At 41.6% G+C, this 18,559-nt stretch overlaps 1 protein-coding gene across 2 annotated transcripts in view; it reads left to right on the top strand.

Annotated features, from left to right (window-relative positions):
* Positions 1-18,559, top strand: part of MFSD6 (major facilitator superfamily domain containing 6) — a 73,437-nt gene that overhangs the window by 28,226 nt on the left and 26,652 nt on the right. The gene's annotated exons all lie outside the window — the stretch shown is intronic.

Raw genomic sequence — 18,559 nt, 5'->3', positions numbered from 1 at the left:
TTTGACTAACTGAAGAAAGTATTTTCTAATGTGAAGTTTCAACCTAGAATCATTCTTTTCCCCATACAGTTGTGAGTGTTTTTCCTTGTTTGGTTTGGTTTTGCTTTGGGAGGCTGTGTGCTGTTCCTTCTGTTTCTCAAATCTTTGACCCCTTTGTTGTCACAAACAAAGTCAGGCACTGTATGGGCAGTTCCCAGAGACACAGAGTCCCCGAGGCACACTCATTGGGACCAATCAGAAAAAAGCCTTGTAATATTAAGGGCTGGGGATGTCCTTTAACCTTGTGCAGGTCATGTTTACATTCTCTGAGCTGTGTGGATTGACCGTGATGAATCCGACTCACGGTGATGAATTTCTTCAGCTTGGTTATTGCCATGAGCAGGATCTCGCCTCGGCTAATAGTGTGTTTAAAAACCACAGCCATTTATTCCCAGAAAGGTACCCTGTCAGGTCTTACCCATGAGTGGAGTTCCTAGACATCATGATTTAATCACTAAATAGTGTTAATTGAATGTTGACTCAGTACAGAGTACGTATATAGGTTTTATTTTCAAAGAAATTGTTAGGTTCTTCTTACATGCTAAGAAAAGTAGTTTCTTTTTTGTCTTTGCTTTTTGTCTGAGGGATATACCGAACGTGATAAAATCCTAGTGGGTTTACTATTAATTTTGGTAATTACATGAACTTACACTTGTGTTTTCTTTCCTAAGTATTACAAGTTACTCATTACGTAAAAACCAATGGCTCACTTAACCTTAATTTTCTAGTTTTACGTACAAAAGCATCTTTTTTTTTTCTTCTTTAATGATGTGATGGAAGAAGAAAGCTCTTGTCACATTGTTGGTCCCAAAAGCCTACTGGGGTTCCATCAGTTTGTGGTCATTTACCTCTTTTGGATTTTTATTCTGTCCATTAAAATGTATTAACTGCGTTTAGAAGATTCTGATAGTTGTAGTGAGATTATGCCCATGTATTCAGGTAGAATGGATATGTTTCTTTTGCTGAGAGTTTTTGGAGCCCAGTTAGTGGTGGTTGAGATTTGGGGGTTTGAAAATGTAGTGATGGAAGTGTGAACTTTTCACTGGAAGAATATTATGCATTAGTTGATGAAGAGAAATCATCTTTGTACGAATTCAGTCTTTATGTTTTCCTTGTAGGATCATAAGGAGATACCTGTCTGGCCCTTATGTATGCACGCATGTTTTTCAGTATTCTGTGACTGTCTTATGGGAGTTTGTTTCTAGGAGTCAGCACTACCACAAAGATTGTAACTATTCTAAGAGAGTCAGAGTGGATCGTCACAAATTTTTATATAGATTCATAATGAGGAAACAGTTTTTAAAACAGCATGTCCAATTTTGAACCATTTACTATTAGAACATTTCTGCAGTTTGGGCTCAGTTTTTCAGGGAAAAACCTGTCTATCAGTCTAAACACACATGCACGCACACACACACACACACACACACACACACACACACAGTAAATGATTTCTGATTTTGACCTTGGGTTCTGTCCTCTTTGGAAAGTGGCTTTCTCAGGCAAATAAGATAATGTTTACTATTTCCACTAAAAAAAGTAAATGTCTTTTGATTTGAAACCTCAAGACTTTGGAATTTACAAGCATATTTCTAGGCTAATTTATGTAATGATGATGACTAGATTTCTTTAACTAGAGATATAAATGTATTTTTAGGCTATATGCCCCTTGCTGAATGTTTCAGCAGCCATGAGTAGGGTTGTGATCAAAATACATTGCAATTAATCATTTGTAGATTTGTAAATCATTACTATTCAATATTAGGCCATCACCTGTGTTATGTGATTCAAATTTATTTACATTTTAAGGGACACACAAAAATCTACTCAAGCAACTCTGACTGCCCTGAAATTCTTAAAGTCAGTTTTGTCATGCACATGCTATCTGGAAGGGGTAATAGATTAACCATTATTAGCCATTAATTACTACTTAATAGTAGCTAAGAATCCAAATGAGCTAGCCAGTCAGTCAGGGAAAGAAGGAAGTGCATGATGCAATTAGCAAGAGGAGGAACATACAGACTTTCCTGGTGGGCACTGCAGGAAGACCCAGAGCAGACAGCAAGACGCCGGCTACCAACTGAGAACACTTGGGAGGTAGTACCTGTTAACATTTTGTCATTGGAGGGATAGCAATCAGCGTTATAAGAGGGAGGAAACTGCAGCTGGGGTGATGAGGGAAGCTGAATTTGAGCCAGCCAGTGAAGGATTTAGGATCGTGTTTATGTTTGTTTTGCTTCCTATCCTCTTCCTTGTTTCTGCCCACCTCTTTGTGCCATATTTGTTGATCCTGGATCCCCTGGCTCTCAGGTCCTCTCCTTACCTTGCATGGCATGGTGCAGATTTCCACAGGCTGCTTTTTCTAGGACCCGGTCTGCTGGGTTCACCTCCTGCAGTGGTACTCAACCATTAGACTTCCTGGGAGAGCTTTTAAAACTCCTAATGCTCGTCCTGCACTTAGACCAATTACATCAGACTCTCTTGGGGTTCCCAGTCATTCCAGCCAAAACTGCTAACCACCAGACTGGTGAGAGGCACAGGTGGAGGATGAGAGGGAGGGAGGAAGGGAAAAAACCCTAGCTCTCCGTAGGTTTTTTTTTTTTTAACATCTTTATTGGAGTATAATTGCTTTACAATGGTGTGTTAGTTTCTGCTTTGTAACAAAGTGAATCAGTTATACATATACATATGTTTCCATATCTCTTCCCTCTTGGGTCTCCCTCCCTCCCACCCTCCCTATCCCACCCCTCCAGGCGGTCACAAAGCACCGAGCTGATCTCCCTGTGCTATGCGGCTGCCTCCCACTAGCTGTCTATTTTACGTTTGGTAGTGTATATATGTCCATGCCACTCTCTCGCTTTGTCACAGCTTACCCTTTGTGTGAGCTTTGGAGATTGTGCCCTCTAATCCTTTCATGGGGTTCTTGCCCTGGCCTCAGGTGGTTTCTTCACAGGCAGGTGTTGATCAGTACTCAGCTGGAGACTGCAGGGGAACTGCAGGGAATCAGTATTGCAGGGGAACCCTCCGCAGATCTTTGTAGCCCTCTCTCGATGTAGTTCCCTCCACTATGGTACTCAGCCCTGCTCCCAGACTCTCAGCCCTGCCTCCTCAACTCAGGAGTCCTCTGTACCCTGTCAGACGGCATCTCTGATAGCTGCTGCCTCTCACCTATGGCTCTGCCCGCTGTGGGGGACCTTGAGCTCTGGTAACGTGGCCCTCACCCTTCATCCTTCGCACCTGGACCTCGTGGAGGCTGTCTGTGGCTTTCTCACCGTACTCTGGCTTCTTGGCTCTTCCGCCACCTATCTAACCAAGCCCCCGAATTAAGATCGGTGCCTGTTTCCCTGATTATATCCTAACTTATACACAATCCTTAACTGCTTAGAACTTCTGACGCCAATCGCCGCAGTGAAGGAATAGAATGGAAATAGAAAAACTCAATTCTTGATTTAAAAAAAAAACAAGATGGTGGACCTTAAACAACTTTTTTCCCTTCTCATGTCCTAATGGAGTGTTACTTCTTATTTAAAAATTGACTTTCACCACAATAGAAAAAAAATGTTAAGGCTTAATTTCTCATAGTAAATTTGAACTCATAGTAAATTTGAAATTATAATTTACACGTAATCTAAAGGAGTATTACTCTGTGTTGTTTAACAATCAACCCCCTGGATATTTGTTACGTTTAGTTAAACAAACAGTTTATTTAGGCCTGGGGAGCCCCAGATTAATAGGATGCAAGGATGAGCACTAAAAGGGTGGGAGTTGGAAAAGACAGGGAGATTGAAGGCCAGATGAGTGCTGGGATTAGGAAAAGGAGCTTTATTCTGGGTGCAGTAGGGAATTATAGCAAGGTTCAGAGCAGGGGAGGGCCACAGATTTTCATTTATTTGCAATGCAGTGGGTAACTTTGAAGCAGGGAGCCCACTGAGAAGGTTCTCAAAATAGTGAGAGGTGTTACAGCCCTGGTATGCAGCAGTAGCAACAGAAATTGAGGGAGGTAAAATCAGTGCAATGGTTTGATGTGGGAAGTGATGGTAGAGACCCCCATGTTTCAGCTTGGGTACAGTGGTTCCACTAAATCCTGTAGGAAATTCAAGAAGGAGATGCAGAATTGGGGAGAGGGTGGTAAGGCAATTAGAATCCAGTGTTGGGTGTGTTTAGCTTAAAAGTGGAACATCTAGACGGGAATGTCTAGATGACAGTTGACTATTATAAAACTTGAAGCTCAACAAAGAGGTTAGGATTGGGGATACAGATTTGGGACAGTTAAAACCAGAAATATGGATAAGATCAGCAAGGAAACCTTGTGGTGAAAGAAGAGACGTGGGCTAAGGAAAATCAATTATGATTGTCTCCAAGATTTTATTCTGAGTTTCTGATCTTATTGAAATGTTAGTTTATGTTTTATTGCTTAAAGTAAGTATCCTAATGCTTATGAGGAATTGTGTTGTATGATACTTGCTGTACCTGTTTCCACATCTTGCTTCAGGAGCAAATGACTTTCTGAGCACCCCTCCAATGCCATTACCTGATCCAGGCGCCCTCTAGGAGTGTTTTATAAATGGACATGAGACATAAGCAAGGGAGAGGGAAAAGTCAAGGGAGAGGAAATATAAGGAACAGAGATCAAAAGTAAGAAAATAGCGAGAGGAATCGCTGCTGTCTCCAGGGGAAGGTTTCTTCCTGTCCTTATTCATGAAAGGCAGTGTTACATAGTGGTTACAAGCATGGGCTGGGAGTCACGTTGCCTGGTTCAGAGCTTGGCTCTACCACTTGGAACCATGTGGTTTTGGACAAGTTATATTACTTCTTGTATCTCTGTTTTGTTACCTGTAAATAGGAGTATCATGAGTACTAACCTCTGATTTTTTTTATGAAGACTAAATGAGATAAAAACACAGCAATTGCTTAGAACAGTGACTTGCATATATTCGGAGTTCAGTTGGTTTTTTTATTGTTACTTTGCCGATCTTCTGATACATTATGTTGCTTATGAGTACAAGACCCACTGGATCTGATAAAAATACAGTGACTTGGTATATTATTGGTTGTGTACAGATCATTAAGGCTGCAAAGTTGTTTGTGGCTTTCAAAATAAGTAATTCCTCCTCAAAAACATTTTGGTCAAATTGAGATCTTCTCCCTCCAATTTGTGATGACTGTAGATTGTTTATATTCTCTGTGCTATTTTTTAGGGCTTGGTGACTAACTCTGTAATAGCTGGCATACAGAATGATTGTAATTGTAGCCATTATTATTTATATGTAGGTAGGTTTCTATTTTTTTCTATTCCTTTCCCACTTTACCTTCAAAGATGTTGGTATTCATTTTTATAGGAAAAGTCTTTCAGAGCTATTTCAAGTATAGATTCTCATTATTAATCTGTAAGATGTAGAGTCTCAAAAGTAGAAGAATTTATGATCAAGAGCTGAAAGGGCGTAATTTGGTTTTTATAGCCCCCTGGAAAGAACATCTTTGCTAAGAAGTATATTACTATATTACATCATAGCTACCAGGCTGACTTGTTAATAACAGCATTACTGATAATTGAGCTATTCATAGTTCAGAATAAAAGGCCATTGTTGCAAGGTAGTGTAAGTGAATCCAAGGCTTTTAGTTATTGGTGTCATATTTGGTTTGTTTTCTCTTCCACCTTTGGTGGCTGCATTGAATGAGATACTCACTGAGTTAAAGAGAGCAGGACTAACTCCAAACGAGCTGTAGCTTTTGTAGTTGCAGGTGGCCCCCCTCACCATCTCATGGGGCAAGGTGGGTAGTCCTTGAAGTGTGCCCCAGACAAGAGTAAAGACAACTCCTACAAATTTTCATGACCTAGATAACCACTGTGGAGACAAATTCAGTAGTCCATGGTAATGTGCAATTTGGACATTTCCTATGGCTTGAAAATTGCATATTAAGATATATATACCTGCCTAGAGAAACCTTTATACACACACAGAAGGACATGTACAAGGATGCTTATTACTTGCTTACTGCAGCTTTCTAACAGTGAGAAAGAGAATTAGTCTAAATATCCATCAATTGGGGAGTGGATACATTCAATATGGTATAGTCATAAGATGGAATATTATGGAGAAGTTCAAAGGAATGGACTAGATCAATATGTCAACATGGAAAGCTCTCAAAAATATGTTGAATGGGAAAACAAGTTTCAGAATGATACACACTTTGGTACACTTATGCAGATTTTAACAATGCATTTCAAAAGTTACACATATTTTTATGGATATACCTAATCATATAGAAAACCATTTACATTTATAGAGGGAAAATGCATTCTGAATTCATATTAGCCTTAGCTTTCTGGACAGGACATAAAAAGAAGGGACTGGGATGGGGAACAAAGAGGACAAGGAAAGCCCCCACTTTATCTGTAACATTTTGTTTCTTTAAGGAAATATAGCAAAATATTCATAATTTCCATTCTTGGTGCTACATGTATGTATTCCCTACCTTTTTTGGTATTTTATATTGGAAAATAGCTTGAAGCTTAGGTCTCCTTAACAGTGGATCAATATAATTAACCTCCCATAAAAATACCAACTGTGTGTGTGTGTGTGTGTGTGTGTGTGTGTGTATGTGTGTAGCTGTATATGTTTTAAAGAGACATACTGTATCCACATATATCAGGTAAACATTGAGATTTTGTGCCACTAATATGTATATTGCCCATATATTTTTCCCGAAGTAGCATAAATTTAAGTGATTAAAAGCCTACTTTACATAATTATCATGGCCTCAGGTCTTATTTCTTTCTCTTTAAAATGAAATCAGGTGCAACTTTTTACTATCTCATTAGGAATTAGTGTCAGAATGTATGCAACAACCCTGATTTGGGTCATAATCATAATATTGATATTTCTTTATATATAAAAAGAAATCAGGGTACCAAAAAGCCAAGTGATATCCCAAAGATCATGAAGTTTATTGCTGACAGTGAGTCCAGGTATGAGAGTTTGCACCAGCTGTTTAATTATCTCAAGTCATACAGTGTCAACTTACTGCCTTTTTTGTACATGTCAAAAACCTAAGCAGCTAACTATATTTCTACTTATCCTTGGAGTATTTGGCAGACTGTAATTATATAATTTCATCAGGATACTTTGAAGAGTAGATAAGAAAAGAAGTATTCTTAGAGCTTACTTCATAGCATACCCCTCCAAAGCCTTTCCAACTGGAAGGAAGAATACCACCCCATTCTTATTTCTCAAGTATTAGTCATCTTTTCTCTGCCTTTTCTCTGCTGACAACATCATCTTTGAATAGTAATCTGTAGGCTGACAAACAGTAACTTGTTAACTTTTTCTTTCCTTTAGAAAGATAACATGTAGATGGAAGCGCAGACATTTTTGGAAAGTATCAACGTTAGGTTACGTTTGTCTGGGGACTGTATCTTTGGGCCATGCTACTGTGTGTTGTGGACTGCTGAGTGCAGTGAGGACTCCTCAGCGATGGAGGGTTGGCATGGTTCTGGGTTACAACTGTGGATGTTGGCCAAGCATTTCACTCCTTTAAGGAGAATGAACAAGAGCAGGAAGCAAATTGGTCCAGTTTTGACTCCAGTCACCTTCCCAAGCCCTGGTAGGAGTGTTGAGCAGTCTAGTAGCTATCCTGTTTCCTTATATTCTTCTTTTTGCCAGTTCACCTGTAAAGAGTGCACACGTGTTTGTGTGTGCATGTCTGTGTGTGTATGTGTGCATTTGACCTAGGTTCAAATCCCACACTTAACTGTATGTCTGACCTTGGGTAAGTCAGCAATTTAGCTTTGTTAAGCCTCAGATTCCTCATTAGTAAAGTGGTGGTAATAATTGTATCTAACTTCATAGCATTAAGATGAATGAGGTAATGCATAGCACATAGTAAGTGCTCAACTGTAAACAACAGGTAGTATTATCAATATTATTGTTATTATTAATTCACTCCTTCAACAGGTATTTATTAAGCACACACTAGGCGACAGACACTTTTCTAGGCCCTGGGGATATATGGAGTGTGTAATAAGGTAGACAAAGGCTGGTCCTCATGGAACTAACCTATTGGGGTAGACAGTGAACACTAAACAGATTATTTCATGGCTGATAATGATGAGTGATACATGGCAAAATTAATGCAGGATGAGGGTTCCCAGAACGACTGAGGAGAGGCAACTGTTTCGGCTCGACTCAGCCGGGCGGCGGCTTTCTCCGAGGAAGAGACACTTGAGCAGAGAGACATTTGAATAGAAGCCACCCAGTGAAGATGAGGAAGCCACAGGTGTGAATGGCCTAAGGAGAGAGTGAAGAATAATAGAAGTCAGCGAGGTGGGCAGGGCTTGTGCGAGGCCTCCAGGTCACACTGAGAGAGAGAATGTTTTTCTAAGAGAAGTGGGAAGCCACTGGTGAATGTGAGCAAGAGGTGACGTGAACACATTTCTACTTTGGTATTTCTTTAAAACACTTACATGGGTGGAGCATTTATTATTGTTTATCCTGCCCTAGTTTAGAAAAGTCCCATTTTACTTCATCCTCTGAGTTTCAGAGAAATTATCAGTTGTTCTATGAGTCATAAGCTGGTGACTCACGCACGACCTTTGTTGATTTAATGCCTTCAATCCCAGATGAAGATTTTTTTTTTAGCAACTTCAAAATTTCAGAATAGCCCTAGACTCTAGAAGATAAACAGAAGATAAAAATTTTAAATTAAAAAACCTCCAACCTTAACAAAAAATATAATTACAGTATAATATTAATAATATAGGGGCTTCCCTGGTGGCGCAGTGGTTGAGAGGCCCTCAACGCGGGCCTCTCGCTGCTGTGGCCTCTCCCGTTGCGGAGCACAGGCTCGGGACGCCCAGGCTCAGCGGCCATGGCTCACGGGCCCAGCCACTCCGCGGCACGTGGGATCTTCCCGGACCGGGGCACAAACCCGTGTCCCCTGCATCGGCAGGCGGACTCTCAACCACTGCGCCACCAGGGAAGCCCGATGGCTGTATCTTCAATGTTCTCTTGATGTTATTCACTCATAACTCAAGACCTTCATCCTACAGTGAGACTCCACTCACCCTCAGAACTGTGGCCCCTGCGTTTCTGTGGGCCTGGAGAACCACAGTACCAGAGGGAATATGATGCCCAAAATAGCCTAATGGCTTAGGTGTGATTTTCTGTGCCTAGCGCTTATCTGTTAAGTACAGTGTAAACTGAGAAAGAAATCAAGCCAAGACTATAACAGCAAAGAAATCATTGTTATTGTATTTAACACAAATGCCCGAGTGTAGGATTGTTTTTGTTGCCTTACCTCAGGAATGCTACTAATAGGTGGACTATACTTTATTCCACAAAGAAGATTCTTGTATCTTTAATAGGGAACAATTTTATGCTCAGTTTCCTCATTAGGCTAAATCAGAAAATCATTGTTTCCATTTCCAATTTCTAGATCACCAATAAAAATAAATGGAAATAATATTATTGTAGGCTTTACAATTTATACAGTTTTCATAAATATTTTTATTGTTACAACCACCTTGCAAAACTGTTAAGTTTTCTTATATTCATTTTACAGTGGTTTGATGAGAGCCTGATATCCTCCATTGGTGGAAAGACCATGTTGACTCCCAGGGGGCCTGGGGTGGAGCCCCTGAGAACCTGCAGTCAGGGTTCATGGAGCCCCAGGGTCTGTTCCTAATTGTGTTAGAGAGTGTGGGTATTAGGGTAGAGAACTGTGTTGCTGTGGACTGAATTGTGTCCCCCCAAATTCATATGTTGAAGCCCCGAACCCCAATGTAATGGTATTTGGAGTTGGGACCTTTGGGAGATAATTAAGGTTAGATGAGGCCATGAGCATGGGGTCCTCATGATGGGATTAGTGCCCTTATAAGAAATCACACTGGAGAGCTTGCTCTAGCTCTTTCTTTGAGCCATGTGAAGACAGAGTGAGAAGGTAGCCATATGCAAGCTAGGAAGAGGGTCCTCACTGGAAACTGACAGTGCTGGCACCCTGGTCTCAGACCTCCAGCCCCCAGAACTGGGAGAAAATGAATTTCTGTTGTTTAAGCCACCCAGAGCAGGCTGTGGCAGCCTGAGCAGACTAAGACATGTGCCTAAACAGATAGCGCAAGGAGAGCCTGAGGAGGGTATAGATGGCTGGGATTCCCAAAGATTCTAAGAGTCAGAGGACACTAGAGTAGGAGGGACCTGTGGCCCAGCATGGGGATGACAGTTAGAGTGGGTCTGGCAGTGGCAAACTTATTCTTCTGCTTGTGTACACATTCCTGGTAGCAGGTATACTGGTTGGTTAGTCAGAGCTACCATGTAAGCCTAGGAAGGAACAGATTTGCTATGATTTGCCTAAGGTCCACCCTTCTGAGTGATGGAGTAGGGACTCAGCCCAGGGTCTCTGGCTTTTAATTCCCATGCTCTTTTCAGTTTATCAAGAGCAATGTTGGTATTCATCAAAGTAGATGAAGACCAGTATCATTACTATTTCATTACTCAATCAAGTTACTATTAATTACTCTTACTCTTTCATTACTATTAAGTTATTAATAATTGAGTTATTCTTAGTTCTGTTAATGAGACTTTGTTAGAAACCTAACAATTTGTTTCAAGTACAGAGAGAATATTACAGCAAATCTCTGTGAAACAAGATGTTTAAGGTAGGGTGGCCATTAATATTTTTGTGTGTGAAAAAGAGCACCTTTAAATTTCCCTGAGTTCCCGTCGAAGTCTTACACTCATGATGGAGGGGCTCTGCTGACCATGGAAAGGGCCTGGGATTTGACAGCAGAAGACCTAGAGTTGAGTCTTGGTTCTGCAATTTATTTAGACCTTGCAACTTGGTTATTAACCTTTCAGGGCCTTGATTTCTTCAGCTGTAAAATAGAATGAACGGTAACTCTTGCCTTTCCTATCTCAGAAGATTATTGGCAGGAATAAATGAGATACTAAGTGGGGAAAATGCGAAAGAACTGGAGAATATTACAAAAATGTTCGTATGGGGCGATGGGCATGGGGAGAGGCCTGCAGCAAACAGAAGCCTCAAGACCACTGATGTTGATGCTCTTTCTTCCCGAATGTCACAAAAAGAGGGGACAGAAGTGGCTTGAACAAAATCTACTCTTCAGTTAAGTTCCCTGTTTTCAAAAAGAATAGCACAGAATTCCTAGTCACAAAAATCTGTTAGTTGACAAGTTTGGGGCAGGAGTTTATTGTAATTGTATTTGCATTCTTTTTTCCATACTTGAAAGATCCAGAAGTTCATGGTCACTTCAGGGAAGATGTTTAGCATTATGAGTTGGGATCACATTGAATTAAGTCTGGAAGTGAAAGTTCAAGAAAGAGAGGGAGATGGCCCCAAACCCAGTGTTGCTGGAGCAGTTGAGACCCCTCCCAGTGGGTTCTGTGGAGCCACCTCAGGGGTCGAGGAATGGAGAAGATCGGGGCGCCGTTCAGCGCCCCTGGGGGGTGAGCCCATCTCGGAGACTTCCTGGGCTCATCTAGAGACCTGCGGGCGTGGTGAGCAGAGCCTGTGCCTGTGGTCGGATCTACCCAAGACGCAGCCTCCTGAACTTCCCCTGTCTTTGTTCTCCTCTCACAGTCCTGTTCTCTGTGTGGGGTTGGGGGTGGGGAGTGGGGATGTGCCCCTGCATAGTTTCTGATCCTTATGCAACCCACACCCTACAGTCAACTTCTGATTATTTGATTTCAAAGTCTGCTTGCTCGAGGCAGCCCTTGTCCAGCCCACAGGTGGAGGCAGAAATCCTGGCTCATCCTGTGTCCTGCCTCTGCCTTGATACCTGAGGGCTCTGGGGCTACATCAGTAGAAATGGTCTTTTGGTCCGTTTCATCTCAGAACACAAAATTTTGCTGGGTAAATTTTTCTTTTGTGATCCAGGATATTGGGCAGCCGTTGAGTGGCATTTGTTTTTCTACTTTTCTCTTACCTCATTCCTACTAATCATTCATCCAAGTTTAAAATATTAACCATCTTCTAAAGTCAACTCAAACATACACCCAACTTCCTTAATCCAAGTGCACAGCTGCTACCAGAAGCATAACTAGGCCAACACAACCAGTCGCTGTCTCCACTGGTCCAATCCAGAGGCGTTTCTTCAAGTCCGTGTCCAGGTTTGACTTCACGCAGGGGCCTTGGTGTAGGAACACAGCACATTGTTATTACCTGCCGAAAGAGCCCCAGGGCAAGGGGGCAGGGACCTTGACCTTCCACTGGCCCACTAACAGTGGCCCCATTCTACCTCTCTGGACCTCTATTTCCTTGTCTCTCTAAAATAAGAGGATTGGACTTGATGTTGTGTCTTTGTTTAGTTCTACCTCTAATGATCTAACTTTTTACTTTGCTTGGTTTCAGTGTGTGAAAAACCACACATCGGATCTCACCCCTCCCTGCCCACCCTGCCAAGGACTCAGGCTTTGAATGGTTTTTGCTGATAAGTCAGAAATGTACACACAGCCGTTCATGCCAACTCATCCAGGCCATGCCATGACAACAGACTGTCTAGCCAGTGGTTGGGGATGTGATTTATGATAGCAGTCGTTGGGATCGGTGTGTAGAGAATTTTGTTTCTCCGACACCAGCTGACTTGAATGGAAGTTAGAATCCTAAACCTTAGACATTTCTCCATGCGCTGGCTCAGACAGAATTTGTGAAAGACTCGGCTGCTCTTGGTGAAATATGTGCATCGTATTTAATGGTAGTTTACACATTTGCAAGATGTTTGCAGTTTTTCTTGACGTGCTTATTTGATCTTTTCAAAACCCCTGTAGTATAGCCCGGGCAGTTGGGACCATTTCTGAGAAAAGTCCACTTCCAGGATGCCCGTGCCCCGGATTCCACCACTTCAGCCCAGGTGCAGCATACGTCCCACTGTGCTGCTCCTTGTGAAAACACATTTATTAGCACTGTTTGTCAAAGCCTTTCATTTTACACCGACCTCTGGAAAAGTAAATAGCAATCCCCTAGATAACGTAAATGAATAAATATAGTCAGATTGGGTTGTACAAAATGCTAACAATCCTCTGCTAAGGGTGCAGACTCACTCTCTGGCTTTAGAGGCCAGAGAAGCTGCCACTGGTATCACAGGCTCTATTTCTGGTCCACAGAGTTAATGGCTCTTGAGTAAAACAACAACAACAAAAAAAAACACCTGGCACTCTTTACTAAATTTTGTTTCATGTTGGAGTTGTAAGTAGCCTTGGAAGTCATTTTTGTGAGCTGCCTTGTGTTCCCTGAAAATGCATATATGTTAAAGTCCGATTCCCCAGTACCTCAGAATGTGACTGCATTGGAGATAGGGTCTTTAAAGAGATAAATTAAAATGAGGCTGTTAGGGTAGATCCCAATCCAATATGACTGATGTCCTTATGAGGAGAAGAGATTGGGACACAGACACATGCAGAGGGAAGACCATGTGAGGACACAGGGGAAAGTTAGCCATCTACAAGCCAAAGAGAGAGGCCTCAGAAGAAACTAATCCTGCCAACACCTTGATCTCAGACTTAGAGCCTCCAGAATTATAAGAAAATGAATTCTGTTGTTGAAGCCACACACTCTGTGGTATTTGTTACAGTAGCCCTAGCAAAATAATACAGTCAGGTAGGCCTAGCTTCATCCCAGGTTGGTTCACTTCCCCCTAATCCTTGGCAGATTGTTACTAAGCCTTTGTTTGGCCCCTTCTGGTGATATGGAACTTGCTATCTCACAGGGTAGCTAAGATCTTGTGTCCCTTAGGACTCTTTCACTTGAGGTGGCAGAAAACCTTACCCAAAGTGGCTTAAGCAAAACAAGGAGTGTATTGTCTAACTTAAAAGTCTAGCAGATGGCCTTAGGTGTGGCTCTAATCGGGTCTCAAATGATGTGATCAGAGCCTGGTCTCTCCCTCTACTAGCTCTGCCTCCTGTTGGGTAGGCTTCATTTCTAGGCTTACACCGGAGGTCCCAGGCAGGTCCACATCTTCCCAGGATCAAGTCCAGTTGAAAAGAGAGAATGCCGCATTCCCTTAGTTTCTGCTTAGCAGCTAAAACAACAATATTGTACTGACTGCTCTCAGGTGTGGGCTAACACAGCCCACACCCTGTTCAGCAGTAAAGCCCTTCACATATTTGAATGTCCCTCCTGCCGCTTTGCTTTTCCAACTCCCTCAGGGATTTTCCCCAGAACATCTTATCCCAGACTCTCCTCTTTTTAATCTTCCCCCTCATTCAGACTCCTTTCTTTTTTTTTTTTTGTCAGCGATCTCCTAATTGTACCCACTTCCTGCTGTGGTCTGGCCAAAGTCAAGAACAGTAGGATTATTATGTCCTTTTGGTTTGGTCATGATATTCCTTAAGCCTGAATTTTGATGAACTTGTTTAGTTCCCTCAAATTTAGCTTAAGGTCAGCTAAAACTCTTGAGGCCTTTTTCAAATTAATTGCTATGACAAATGCCAATGATTCTTGTTTGGAAATTATAGAATTTGTATTTTATGTATACCTCAGACCATCGCATGGAAAATTTTTAAACAAAATCATGGTGTACGTGGGTGTGTGCTGTCTATGTATGTGTGTTTGGTCATTTGACTTTTACCCTAATGGAAGGTATAACAACAAAACAGCATATTGTATCTTTTAAGTGGTTGGGTTCCATTAATCAAGGTTCTATTTTGTTTTCAGCATCCTTATTTTTCTACCTAGAGATATACACAAGCTAAGAAAAAGTGGGCAGATAAACGAAAAGAGCAATGCAAAGATGTAAATATGGCCAGGAACCAGCACCGTGACCCGGCTGACGGCTACTAGTATTATACTCTTAGCTTAGCTTATCTGTCATTTGAAGAGGAAAGATTTGAAGGCAGCAAAATAAAGAATGACTTAAGACCAGCAGAGACTGAGACTTCACTTTTATCTTTTCTTTTCCTAGCAGGAAAAAATAGAAGGAAGTATTAGTAGCTGCAGAAAACATACATAGCTAGATGAATATTCTTTTTTGCCCATTTACTCTTCTGATATACAGTGTGGTTCTTATTCTCTGTTCTACAAAGATGGGTCATTGGCCAGCTACATACACCTGTTCGGCGATAGAAGCTTGGTGGCTTCCAGGGTCTCTATTGGTGGTCCCTTTGGCTATGCTGTGGTTGGTACGGCAATGCCACTGACTCTTTGAGCTTTGTGGCTTACATGCTAACTCTTATTCTGGTGAGATAGGCTTGTGGGTACCCAAGATCCTTGTTATCTGCTTGTGCACACGTGTTGAGGATCCATTGCATGGTGCTTCAGGATGCCCTGCAAAAGCAGACTGTAGTCAGCTATTCGTTGAGCTATTCCTTGTCCACATAAATGACTGAATACTTATCTTCGAGCGTAGCCTGTTAACATTAATCAAAAATATTGCCAAATGTGGGCATCCATTTTATTAATCATTCTATTTCTAGGCCTCTTTTATAAGTCAGTTCATTCTTTCACATACCCATCACTTATTCCTGTACCATGATCAAGTATCTTATTATACATATATATATAATTACAAGTATGCATATATAATTACCAATATAATAGGTGGCTACGTACACATATAATTACAGGCATAGTATATGCACAGTTTACATTTATATCGTGTTCACCACCGTATGCCTGGCACGTAACACAGAGTATGTTCATTCAGTAAATATTCGTTGTGTGATGTTCTGTTTAAAGTATTTATATTTTCCCTCTAGTTCATGACTATTTATTGAGTGCCTGCTAGGTGTCAAGCACACGAGATAAATCTGAGCCGACATAATATGAAGTAGACCTCACTCTGCATGGAGCATACAGTCACGTTGTCAATGGACAGTTACAACTGAGATAAGGGTTATGAGGAGAGGCACATGATGTGATCATGTAGAAGGAGCTGAGTGAGATCTGAAGGAGGAGTAGGAATCAGGCCACAGGTAGGGATGGGTGGGGACAGTGGCCCAGTGGGTCCGCTGGGAATTCATGTGGCTGGAGGACAGAAGCTAGGCAGCGCACTGTGCCAGATAGTCTACCAAAAAAGATGTTTTATAATAGAATCTTTTTTTTGGTGGTTCTTAGCGGTTTTGATTCAAAGGTTCCCATTGTATTACATGTAATACTTTCTGATGATCCAAGTGGCTCTTGAACCAAATGAATACTTTTCTTACGTTTATCTCTATAGACTGCCAAAGAGCACAATCATGGCAATGCTGAATAGTTCATGTGCCTTTCTTAACTAATTTGTATGAGTCTTTGACTTACACCCAATCTCATAACAGATTCAAAAGACAGAAATAATATTGAATATTAATTAAGCTAGAATGTTGTATTATTTTTAAACCAAAATAGGAACCCAGATAATGATCCCTTCAGGTTGGAAAACCATGGGTCAAGCATCATACATCATTTACTGTGCCTATTTATAGCTACATGAAGCACAGTGACTAATCTCTATTCTTTGAGAAAGTAGATACACACATGGGAAGAAATTCAAGAGTTCTAAAAGATATTCAGTAAAGTCTCTCTCCCACCTTTGGGACAGTCCCCCAGCTCCACCCCCCACCCAGAGCCCATCAGTGATATGAGGTTCTAGTGTCTTCTTCCAGAGATGGTCTCTTCACATGTAAGTGCATAATACATGTGTATGTAACTCTCCTTCCCCGACGTGAGGATTACAGTGCTGTACTTACTGTTCTGCAGTGACTTTTAGCTCGCTTTAGGTGACAGTATCAAATAGTTAGTGGTTGGTGGATTAATGATAAGATGTAACATATTCACAACTTAAACATTTTGAAACACAAAAATATAAAACCATTTGCTAATCTTTGGTTGTAGGGCCAAACATTTTCTTTGAAAATGATTCTGTTATTGGGGTTATGATTTCCATCAGTTTTGGTTTCTTTTGTGTGGAACACAGACATAAAGATACTTTAAAAACAATTTGGGTACAGAATTCTATTAGTTTTTAAATTATTATTATTATTATTATTATTATTTTTTTTTTTTTTTTGCGGTACACGGGCCTCTCACTGTTGTGGCCTCTCCCGCTGTGGAGCGCAGGCTCCGGACGCACAGGCTCAGCGGCCATGGCTCATGGGCCCAGCCGCTCCGTGGCATGTGGGATCTTCCCGGATCGGGGCACGAACCCGTGTCCCCTGCATCGGCAGACGGACTCTCAACTACCACCCCACCAGGGAAGCCCAAGTTTTTTTATTATTTTAACCTAAGTTTTTAATGGCTGCCTTCCCATGCCTAATTTGATAGTTTTTTCCCCATCTTTTAAATGTTATTTTTACGTGATTTTCAAAAAGTACATAACTCACTATGCAAACTCAAAAGCTACAGAAATACACTCCTTAGACAATGAATGGTCTGTAATCACAAATCTCCAAGGTAACCATTGATCATGGTTTGGTGTCTGTCTCCTTCTAGATTTGTTTAGGTACTAATATAACTTGAATATGGAGACACACACACACACACACACACACACACACACACGACATTTTATGATACAGTGACCAGGAAGCCTTTGTTTTAAGGGACTTATCTAGTGCTTCCCAATAGGAGGTGTTTAGAAATGTGTGAGGGGGCATTTTAGTTTTTTCAGAGACTGTCACTTAGCGCCCAAGGGCCAGGATCCTAAACATCCCCCGGTGAATGGGTGGGTCCCATGTGATAAAAAATTATAGCATCCAAAATGATGGTGGCCCATCGAGAAACGCTGTTTTCATGGAAATAGTGCTTCTTTTTGTCCTCATGTTTTATCCATAAGATTATATTAAATCACTTTACTATAATTCACTGAGCACTTGAGTAAGGCAGGCTCCTTTTGAGTACAAGATGAAAAAGACACAGTCCTTGCCTCCCAGGAACTCACGGTCTTCTGTGTATAGCACTTGTAGATTGTGACAAGTACTCTAATGGAAACAAAGAGTATAACAGAGGAAGGGTTATACCTGGGGACATTTGAGATGGTGAGATAGGATCAGTTATACCTGGGGACATTTGAGATGGTTTCTTAGAAGAGATGAGCACTTTCAAGTGTAGGACTCTCACAATCAGAGATACTAGTGCCCAAAGTCGTGTCTTGGAAGAAGGAACAGGTGTGTCATCAGCTCTGCCACTTCTAGGTGAGCACTGGGCATGGGGTGTGACAGCTCCTGCCACATGTTACTCAGGTCATTGACTCTCGGCCACGTCTTCACTCTGGTTGCTTTTGCTACCCCTGTGGCATGAGAAGTGTCCCGTGATGGTAGCTCGGGCCCTCTGCTTAGGGTGGGAGTTCCAAGGAATGCCAGCTAGGATCCGTTCAAGCCAGCCAGCCCTGGGTATGGGACACAGGGTAGAGAGGACAAGAAAGGGGAGGCAGGACAAGAGATTCCAGACAGTGACAGTAAAACCCTATTCTGCTACATAGAGGCAGAGAAATCCTGGGAGGACACCCACAGTGACATTACATCATGCAGGTTGGTTGGGAGGAGGGGGATGAATATGAAAAAACAGTAATTTTCGAGACTAAAATTTAACTCTT

The sequence above is a fragment of the Lagenorhynchus albirostris genome, chromosome 6, assembly GCF_949774975.1.
Source record: "Lagenorhynchus albirostris chromosome 6, mLagAlb1.1, whole genome shotgun sequence".
Taxonomy (NCBI): domain Eukaryota; kingdom Metazoa; phylum Chordata; class Mammalia; order Artiodactyla; family Delphinidae; genus Lagenorhynchus; species Lagenorhynchus albirostris.
Note: the sequence above shows the minus strand (reverse complement) of the source record. Positions and strands in the feature narration are given on the sequence as shown.